This window comes from Engraulis encrasicolus, chromosome 4 (assembly GCF_034702125.1).
Source record: "Engraulis encrasicolus isolate BLACKSEA-1 chromosome 4, IST_EnEncr_1.0, whole genome shotgun sequence".
In the NCBI taxonomy this organism is placed as follows: domain Eukaryota; kingdom Metazoa; phylum Chordata; class Actinopteri; order Clupeiformes; family Engraulidae; genus Engraulis; species Engraulis encrasicolus.
Window position 1 is genome coordinate 28892896 of NC_085860.1, and position 7500 is coordinate 28900395.

General features: G+C 43.0%; 1 protein-coding gene across 1 annotated transcript in view; it reads right to left on the reverse strand.

Annotated features, from left to right (window-relative positions):
* LOC134448043 (multiple epidermal growth factor-like domains protein 11) overlaps positions 1-7500 on the reverse strand; it is a 190133-nt gene that overhangs the window by 135469 nt on the left and 47164 nt on the right. The gene's annotated exons all lie outside the window — the stretch shown is intronic.

Genomic DNA, 7500 nt, shown 5'->3' on the forward strand with positions numbered 1-7500 from the left:
GGGAAATGCCCGCTATGCCAGATGGCCAGTCCAGCCTTGGTCTTGTCTGTGTGTATGAGATAGCTTATAGCCCGACATAGATCTATAGTGTGCAGTTAATTAGTTATACTCCATTCATAGCTAATCCTGTGGAATTCTATAAGCTGCATTAGTGAGGGCTGGCCCTGCCTCTTTACGTGTTCAATGAGGTTTAAAGAGAGCCTAAGAGAGACGGACGGATGTTCGCCTGTGAAGACGCACACACGCACACGCGCAGGCACGCAGGCAGGCATGCAGGCAGGCACGCGCACACTCACGCATGCACGAACACTTGGAAGGACGTCCGGCTGTGAAGACACACACACACACACACACATACACACAGGCAGGCATGCACACACACACACACTTTAATGAGGAGGACTTTAGTCGGACATGAGGGATACTTGGATTAAGACAAAACACACTTAAAGACACACTTACACACACTTACACACACACACACACACACACACACACACACACACACACACACACACACACACACACACACACACACACACACACACACACACACACACACAGAAACACATGCAGACACACGGGTACAGGTCTTTTCGTCGAATGGATTCTTGAGAGGGGACCATTCGAACAAAACGTTGGACCATTCGTATAAGGCAGGGGATCTTTCGTCGAGGACGTTCCGTCTACCGCAAAAGCCTACGAAAGGTCCTTAAAATTGAACTAAAGATCCTTAAGTTTCAACTAAACGTCCCTTCAGTCTGCCTATATTAGAAATGTAAATCAGCTTTTTTAATGCTCATTTTAACGGGTTTTCTTCAGCCTGCCTATATTAGAAATGTAAATCAGCTTTTTTAATGCTCATTTTAAGGGTTTTGTTTATTTAAATATGTAAATCAGCTGTTAAGTTTTGTTTTTTGTTGATTTAAACATGTAAATCTATAAATAAAATGTACTTAGGCCTACTCATTTTAACTGGTATGTTGTTGGTTTTTTTACGTTTACGTCGTTAGCCTACATTTTTTGACAATTTACGTTTACGCCCTTACATTTTTTGACAATTATCTAGACAATATTTGAGAAGCTTTTTTTTTCACGTCGTTACATTTTTTGAAAATTTACATTCACGCCCTTACATTTTTTGACAATTATCTAGACAATATTTGAGAAGCTTTTTTTCACTTTTACGCCGTTACTTTAGGCTACTCCCATCTGCGGGCAGAGAGGCGGGACTAAGCACAGCCTGCTCGCTTTGAATCAAAGCAGGGCAGTTTAATGTGTCTAGAAGTAGGCTATTGACCCTTGTGCTCGCTTTGAATCAGAGCAGCGCGCGTCTAGGCTGTAGACTATAGTGCATCTAGAAGTAGGCTATTGACCATTGAGCACATTGTCATGCAGCGAGTTTTCTGACTTTCCGGTAACTTTTTAGATGCGAAGCACCAGCAACAAGAGAAAGCTGTCTCCCGACACTTTGATGTTTCTGATTCTGAATGACAACAAATAGTTCGCGCACGAGCCAGAAAACAATATAGGTCCTAACAGTGTTGAAAACATTACAGAACCCATGCACCTGTGTTAAGCCCATGGCTACAGTAGAGAGAGAGAGAGAGAGATAGAGATAGAGAGAGAGAGAGAGAGAGAGAGAGAGAGAGAGAGAGAGAGAGAGAGAGAGAGAGAGAGAGAGGTTAAATCGCTACGTTAACACTGCACAGGAGCGCGTTCTCTCTCCGCAGCGTAAAGGTCTTTGCATGAACAAATGAAATGGTAATTGAATAATAGTTTGCCAGTATTGCAGGGTGTATTAAACCCAGTGTACGTTGGGGTGCAAGGGAGAGCAAGGAAGAGAGCAGCATCTGTGATTAACCGCTTCGAAATGTGTGCGTAAAACCTGCTGTTAACCAGTGGGTTTTGTGAAGCTTGAACTGTACCGCATTAAAAAAAAGCTTTGTTTGATTTCGTGTTTGTATTTTACTTTGACGTTGCCTATAGTCCTCAGTTTATGGGTATTTTCAGTTGACCCCCTACACGTTTTCTTTCTGTCATGTAGGGTATTGTAAATAAATCGACCGTATTTTTTATCATTTTGATTTCGGACTTAATTTAGCCCTTCAATCACCCCTCTCCAATTGCAAACTTTACCCTGATAGAAGAGCATTCGCTACCCTGCACGTACTCGTTAAGCACTTTGTCTGACTGATTTTGGCTGCTGCGAATAAGGTAGGTCTATCTTATAAAAAAAAGGGTCTGTCGCCGTTTTGGCTGAAGTTTGACACCACGAACCAGATGACAATTGCAGTCTTGCCGCGGGTCTTGAACAGTGCTCTCTCTTTCCGATTCAGATTGCTTCTTCTGAGAAGGCAACTGGCCACCGCAGGAGAGGGGAAAGGTGGCAATATTATCCACAAGCTTGTTGGATAAATTGTGTTTAGCCTATCACAGATGAGGTTCTGGAATATTTTGTAGTGCATGGGACATTGACAAGCAAAGGTAGCTATGATATCCTCGTGAATAGGTCTTCGACTTTTCAAAATGCCTCCTCTCAACATTCAACATGTAAATGGGTTATTCTGTAGTCCAACGCTATCCTGGCAGGAGAACCATTCGTTACAAATACTGCATACACACTCAGCAATTGTGTCTGTTGGTTTTTGCCCTCCAGGTCTTCATAAAATCATCTACCACCGCTGTGATAATTTGACTACACACCGCTGAACATTTAACAGTTTTTTAGGCTACTGTATTGACAATTGCAGTCATGCCGCTTGTCTTGAACTGTCTCTTCCCGTTCCATATCGTGACAGCCAGATGAGAAGCGCAAAGGTGGGGGCTATCCGCGATCGCGGAGGAAAGGTGTCAATATCCATAGCCTAACCCTTGAACTGTGGAGCAATTACATATTGTTTAGGTTCTTGAATAGGCTACTTGGAATTAGCATGGAATTAATTTTCCAGTAATAAGGAAACGTGTAAGATTTATCCTCAATCCTCCCCGATAATGTTTTTGTCATAGGCCTAATGCCCTCCCCAACACACATCCACAGTACAATATTGCGACACACGCTTGGCACAATGATAGGCCTACTAAATGAGTTCAATGTTCTTGCAACACTTTTCCCAAGAAAAGTCAGTTTTCATTTCGAGATTCCAGAGCAAATCAGCTGGTACTGCGTTGCTCGCTTGCTGGACAATAAACGTTGAACTGAACCGTGTTGTGTGCGTGTGTGGCTATGTGTGTACCATCGCATGTCCATGATCGTCCGTGCTCTTATCATGCAAATGACATGTCATGCAGGCAAGGGCGTCCGTTTGATTTCAAAAGTGCTGGCCCGGACAATTACCATAAACCCGAGTAAGGTTTGAAAAGTGCTGGGTACAAGGCTACTTACGATTTGAGGTTTCATGATAAATAGCCTAATACGCATTGGCGTATTGACGCATAATGTGGCCATATTAAAAATTAAAAGCCATCTGCGCTGTCTTGTTTATTTCTGATATCCTGCGCTGAAGTCATCTTTATCATACATATTATTAATGCAACGGTAACTGAGTGGTTAACCCATCATAACTACATGTAGCCTTGCATAATGGTGCACGTCAATTTGTTGTCATAACTTCGCTCTGTCCCTTTTGATTTCCTCAAGCAATTCATCCCTTTTGTCATTGTCCCTGTTTTACTGTTAGTCTTACGGATCTAGGGCGTATCGAAGCACCAGCAACAAGAGAATGCTGTCTGCCGACACTTTGATGTTTCTGATTCTGAATGACAACAAAGTTCGTGCATGAGCCAGAACACTATATAACAGTGTTGAAAACATTACAGAACCCATGCACCTGTGTTAAGTCCATACAGCTACAGTAAAGAGAGAGAGAGAGAGAGAGAGAGAGAGAGAGAGAGAGAGAGAGAGAGAGAAGAGAGAGAGAGAGAGAGAGAGAGAGAGAGAGAGAGAGAGAGAGAGAGAGAAGTTAAATCGTTACATTAACACTGCATAGGAGCGCTCTCTCTCTCTCTCTCTCTCTCTCTCTCTCTCCCTCTCTCTCTCTGCACGGCGAGGCAATGTTCTTGCAATAGTTTTATTTTCAACAAACTTCAACTTCAACTTTCAACAAAGCCACGCAGAGTGGACAGTTGAATGCTGCTTGAAATAAGTCCATAATGAATAAAATATTACGCGCAACGTCTACAAGAAAAGTAATGGTTATTATTACCGTTGCGCGTAAAGATGAGGAAGGGATGGATAGATGGATGGATGCTGTCCTATGGAAGGGGCCGTCAAACAGTCTACATGACATCTTCATTAAAGTCGTTAAAAAAGTACTTGTCAACAAAATCATGCCCCCGGAAAAATAAATGAAGTGCTTGCATTGACACGCTGCTGTTTTAATTTCGCATTTCTTTCATGTCCACTTAGTATGCTTTATCCAATTAGCCATGGATGCAGGATCATTCACTGGACTGGACACTATTGTAAGAGGTGAAATTTAGACCACGATTCAGGAACGACAGACAACAGGAGTAAAGGTTATGGTAGTTTTATTTTTACAATTTCATAAAATACAATTAGGAGGGAAAAACCCCACAATATCCATGCAGCCAGCAGCGTCTGTAAACTGCTATCGTCTTTGAATAAATGAATCACAATCTGGAGACACTCGGACTATAGTAGCCTACAAAAGTTAAGTTAAGTTACACACTCAGTCACTGCTGCCGGACGTTGGCTCGTCGATTACTTAATTCAACTATAACACGCGCAATAGCCTACCCAAATGCAACTTACCCACAGTTCCCAAAGCGACCGGCCGCACGCAATGGATACCTACTGCCTACGTCCCGGCACGACAGCTTGTAGACAGTTCAGCAGCCCCTGCCCCACCCCAGCGCTTAGCGCACAAGTCTACACTATTGTCCAAGTGTTGTTATTTCAAGAAAGCAAACTGTCACTGTCCGCCGGCCGCTGTCGTGACATCTTTTATTGACAATAGTATTGTTTTAACAAGTGAGGAGTCCGTTGATAGTTTCCTTAAGGGTGAAGTAGCCTGCTCTTTAGGCTAGCGTTGCCTCCTCCAGCCAACCATTCGGCGCACAGTGTTCAGACTGTAGCAGGATGATAGGCTAATGATGATGGTCAGGGCGCACATCAGTGCTTGGGTTGTCTATACTTTTATCTGGGATACTGTCGCCAATCAGATAGAAATGATCCTGTTATGAACCCGAGTTTAGTAGATATCGCGCAGTGAACGAGGCAGCCTGCAAACAGTTTGAAGCGCAATGTGGCTGTAACAAGTTAGAAAGTAGCCAAACTATGTTGCTTGTTATGAGCGTAATGGTGGGGTGGCGTCCGCGCCAATGTCATATCCTGAGCGTATCGCTCGGTGCGTAATTCCAAGAGCAGTATAATGAAAAGGAAGAAAAGGAAGATGATGGGCTAGACCCGAAATGTTTGTCCCCTGTCTGTCGGTTTTATTTACTTTTTTCGGCTTTGTTTATAGTTACAGTACAGTTTTTGTTTCTGCATTCAGCTCCAGTGTGCGAATCCTTTCTTTCTTTTTAAATTATGAGTGTTCCACAAACTATCTTTCTTTGTGCACGCTATAAAATGGCAATAAACCTGTTACTATAAACTACTGGTTAACTTTGTATGCTTTCTAATGTTGGTAAAGGCGGGATAAGCGGGATAATGTATTGTCCACACGTGACTACGGAAAATATATTTCCTTCGAAGCGGAATAACAGCACTCCGCCTTCGGCATCGGGGGTGTTATTCGCCCGTAGGAAAATATTTTCTTATAGTCACGTGTGGACAAAAAATTATCTCTTACCTTTACATTACTGTTGTAGGCCTACATTTTAAAACATTTAGTCGATATTGTAGCGGTGCAACCGACTGTAGTTTTAAGTTATGAGATGGGCGCCAGTAAGGCAGCAATAAGATTGCCGTTACCTTTCCAAAATGAATACAAATCAGTGATCAACACATTAGAAATAACTCAGATCATCACAACGAATATCTTTTCTTATTTTTAGTAGTGCATTTTTGCAAAATCCTTGTTTGCAGACTTGTGCGCTTGGTCTCAATTTGGAACAGCTCACATCAATGTCTGGCTTTAGCGATTCTTGCGAATGGTGATCTTCTCGGCACACTTCATGGTTCCCTCTCTCTTGCTCTCTCGGCTTGCTTCCTGGCAGTTTCACCCGCAATTTGAAATTAACCCCATTTTATAGGCTGCACATGTAGTGCCCAGGGGGTAACGCTGCTATCTCACTCCGGAGGAGGCAGAGGCAGTCTGTTACGATATAGTATATTTATAAAATAGGCTATAAAATAGGTCTAATGATAAAAAAGCAGCCTGAACTAAAATGAAAAAAAAAAAATAGAGACGCACGCATGCACTTTCTACATGGTTCGATTTTTGTTTTCATTGCATTGTGGTGGTAGGCACACAAGTTTGATAAAATATAAAAAATAATAGGCTAATAAAATAGGCAGACTAAACTAAACATCTACCCAGTTAAACGAAAGGTCTGCATGGGTTGAACGTAACGTCCTTAGGTCTTCGACGAAAAATCCTCAGGTACTGCACGAAACGCCCCATGCCTTCTACTAATGGTCCAACGTTTTGTTCGAATGGTCCCCTCTCAACAATTTATTAGACGAATCGTCTCGAATTCACACACACACACACACACACACACACACACTTGAACACAGACAGACTGTGTGTGTCTACTACTGACAGACTGTCATGAATAAAGCAGGCAGTTAGTCTTGTACACACGCATACACTCACACACACAGACGAACACACACACACTCAAACACGCACACATGGGTGCCGGCGAGAGGGGGAAATGTGTTACAGATTCTAAGGGCCCAAGCACTGATAGCACTGACAGAGGCCCTTATGGGGGCCCAACATTTGAATCTTTGATGGGGCCCAACATTTCTGGTGGCGCCCCTGCACGCACATATGGGATCACACTCTCACACACAGGCACACAGATGGTGTGTACATTGTATCTCCCTTCTCTGTCCTGCTGCTCTCTCTTTGTCCATCCCTCCTCTTCTCCTCCTCATCCCTCCTCTTCTCCTCCTCATCCCTCCTCTTCTCCTCCTCATCCCTCCTCTTCTCCTCCTCCTCTTCTTATCTTTTCAGTCATGTGTGATGTGCGATATGACATGTATCAGTTACAGATCTGCTTCTGTATTTTTAAAATGATAACTTTCTCCATGCCTCAATTTACTTCAATAGGCATGTCTGACAACATGTGCAATAACATGAAAGCGCAACCACAACAACAAAAACCTAACACAGGCAGATTGTGTGTGTCTACGGACACAGACAGTCATGAATAAAGCATGCAGTTGGTCTAGCACACACACATATACATTGCACGCAAATACACACATATGAAATCACCCTCCCACGCACAGAGATTGTGTGTACATTGTGTGTACATATCTGCCTTCTCTGCCCTCCTGCTTCTCTTTGTCCATCCCTCCTC